This window comes from Chrysochloris asiatica, unplaced genomic scaffold, assembly GCF_000296735.1.
Source record: "Chrysochloris asiatica unplaced genomic scaffold, ChrAsi1.0 scaffold00538, whole genome shotgun sequence".
Classification (NCBI taxonomy): Eukaryota; Metazoa; Chordata; class Mammalia; order Afrosoricida; family Chrysochloridae; genus Chrysochloris; species Chrysochloris asiatica.
In genome coordinates, this window is record NW_006409056.1 from 65,106 (window position 1) to 68,862 (window position 3,757).

Consider the following 3,757-nt stretch of genomic DNA (forward strand, 5'->3'; position numbering starts at 1 on the left):
TACAGAGCAGATCATCGGTTTTACATTCAGCAAGTCATATACTTTGATTCATTTCAGTGATTGCAGTTCCATCAATGTAGCATCCTTTATCCCACTTGCTCCCTGTTTTCCTTATTCCTATTCCTCTTTTCACAGCCCTTCTGAATTTTTTCCTTAGGTAAATGTTGTTGTTTTGATCTCTAATGGTTGATCATCCTATGGTGTGTGTACCTCACTAGTGTTATGAACTGTCCCCTCCCCACTATATAGCTAGCTGGAGTATTGGTGTGGTGCTGTAGAATCAGCACTGGAAAGTTAACTGCTGCAAGGTTGGTGTTTCAAAGTCATCAATCACTCCTTCAAAATCTATACAGGGGTGCTATGAGTCAGAACCAACTTGACAGCATTTAACAACAGCAACAACAACATATAGCTATCTATTGCTTGGCTGAAAATTGAATACTAGGGCTGAAGGGTGACTAAGGACCATAAGTTCGGGGTTGTACAGAGTGTGATGGCTCTTTAGGATAAGCACTGGAATGCAAGCTGTAAGGTTTTTGGTTCAAGCCTACCAACTGCTTTATGGGAGGAAGATGAGGCTTTCTGTTCCCACAAAGATTTACAGCCTTGGAACACACACAAAGTTGCTATGAGTTAGGACTGATTCAAGGGTAGTTAACAACAGCAACATGTTTCTATCTGACCAGTAAGCTTGGTCTTTTTAAAACTTTTAGATTTTAATTCCATGTTTTTTCCTACTCTATCCAGGATCTTCTAATGTTATTCCTTTCAGAAATTGTTCCCCTGGTCCACGGGTCCTAGAAACTGATGTTCACATGATCCATTAGTCCATTGGATGAATTGTTTCCGAGTGTCTTCAGTTTTCATCATTCTCAATAGTTAGACCTTAGATGACTGCTCATAAGCTCTTAAGATCCCAGGTGATACTCACCAAAGTAGAAAATATTCTTTGTGAACTATGTTATGCCAACTGACATGGTATCCCCTGAGAATATGGATCTGAGGCCCCCAGCTCAGCACTCATTCCTTCAAGGTGTTTGGTAATGTCCAAGAATTTCTCACAATTTTGCACCTTGCATGCTCCATCGCAGGAGCCTTGATAGTGGAGTGGGTTACACACCGGGCCGCTAACCACAAGCTCACCAGTTCTAGTTCACTAGGTGCTCTGAGGGAGAAAGATGAGGCTCTTTACTCCTGTAAAGATTTGTTATTATTGTTGTTAAGTGCTGTTGAGTCAGTTCCCACTCATAGCAAGTTTGTATAGGGTTTCTGAGGAGCAGCTGGTGGGTTTGAACTGCTGACCTTGTGATTCACAGTCAAGTGCTGGTCCTACAATGCCATACCAGGAGTCCTGCAAATATTGACAGCCTTGGAAACCGTATACAGGGTCCCTATGAGTCAAAATCAAATCAACAGTACACTACCACCACTATGCTCCATACCTCACCATTCATCTATCAGTTTGTCATACTTTGGTGGCTTGTGTGTTGCTGTGATGTTGGAAGCTATGTGACTGGCATTTTAAATACAAGTAGGGTCACTCATGGTGAACAAGTTTCAGCAGGGCTTCATAACTAAGATAAGCTAGGAAGGAGAGGCAGATCCTTTCTGAAGGGTTGTCACTGAAAACTTTATGAATAGCAGTGAAACAGTCAGATAGTGCCTGAAGATGAGTCCCTCAGGTTGGAAGACACTCAAAATATGAGTGGGTAATAGTTGCCTCCTCAAAGTAGAATTGACCATCATAACATGGATGGAAAAAAACTTTCTAGACCTTAATTTCAACTCAAAAATGAGGAGAAGGAGCTTCAAACATCCATTAAAAATCCAAGCACATAGTATGTAACTATGAACCAAGGAAAGCTAGATGTTGTCAAAAGTGAAATGTAACATATAAAGATTGATACCTTAGACATAAGTGAGTTGAAATGAACATGTGTTGGCCATTTTGAATTAGACAATAATAATGGTTTACCATGCCAGCAATGACAAATTGAAGAGAAATGGCTTAATATTCACCATCAGAAAGAGCATTTCAAGATACATTTTAAGTAAAATACTGTCTGTGATAGGATAATTTCCATACACCTACAAGGAAGACCATTTTATATCAATGTTCTTCAAATTTATACAATAACCACTAAAGCCAGTGGTGATGAAACTTAAGAATTCTACCAATTTCTTTCATTGGAAGTTGATTAAGCGTACAGTCAAGATGCATTAATAACTCCTGGTGATTAGAAAACAAAAGTTGGAAACAAAGAGGAAGGATCAGTAGTTGGAAACAAAGCTGGAGATGGTATGATGGAATTTTGCAAGACCAATGACACATTTCATTCAACTTCACTGAGTAAGATTAAAGGCATTCAACTGTGTTGATCAAAACAAACTATATGTTATTCCAGAACACTTGATTGTGCTCATGAGGAATCTGTACTTAGAACAAGAGACAGTTTTTCACATCTACCTTGTCTACTGGGTTGGGCGCCTGACTAGCTAAAATTTGGGCCACCATGCATGTATGCATTTCATCTTCTTAAGAGGAGGAAAAGGATATTGTGTTGTAGCTGTGCATATTGATAGAGTTTCAGTTCATTTGACTAAGAGCTCTGGTAGTATAGTGGTTATGAATCAGGCTGTTAACCTCAAAGTCAGCAGTTCAAAACTACCAGCTGTTCCATGGGAGAAAGAAGAGGCTTTCTGCTCCTGTAAAGATTTACAGCCTTGGAAATCCTGTGCAGGGTCACTACGAGTCGGAACCGACTCCACGGTACTTAACAACAACAACAATGTGAAAGTATGTTTAATTGACATTCCTGTTGGGAAGCTTTTAAGTGAAGTACTGTATTCATGCATAAAGATGATAGAACCAGTAATGTTTCTTTCTTTTAGTTTGAGGAAACGGACAGAATGTAATAAATATTGTTGTAAGAATGTGTTATCCCTGAGTATTTTCATGTTAATCTTCTCAGAATTTTTGAAGCAGAAGGGTGCTAAAGGGGCACTATGTCATTGTAAATAGGCTCCCCTACCTGGGAAGGACCACAACCCGTCCACCATGGAAACTAGAGATCAATTCCCGAGAAACTATGTACTGGCCCTTTCTGCTTTGCTAACCCTCAGATTAAGAGGACTCTTGGTTCAAACCCCTGCCTTCAAATTCACCATTTATCACTTCCAACTGGGAAACATGGTGCTGATCAAGACCTGGAAAGAGGACAGACTCCAGCTGGACTTGGAGGACCTTTACCAGGTATGGTTGACCATTGAGATGGACTTCCAGACCATGGAGAAGTGGTAGACTCACTGTACTCAAGTAAAGGGACTGGTGAAGAGGGACTTTTCCCAAGGGAAATGTAGTTACTAGTGGGAAACATATCCTTAACTCAGGGAATTTCTCAAAGTGATCCTACAAAGTCTCAGAGGCTGCCTTGCCATACCTCTGTCAGATGGGGAGGGATTGGAAGCTAATATGGCTAAAATGTATAATTACCATGGTGGAGGTGCAAAGGGCTTTTGCCTGCAATCAGCTGGTCAGGTTGACAGTAAATGTAACCATGGCATCATTCCCTCAAATCATCAAATTAAAAGTTATCGCAATGTCCCCACTGTCACTGATAGGGAGTCAAGAGTAGCAACCCAATTCTCTGGACTGTGTGCCCACATCTCTGGCTGGGACCTTGTGGCCTGAAATGACCCTAAAAAAGTAGACGTGATTAAGGTAAAAGACCTAAGATAAACATTAGACAGAGAAACA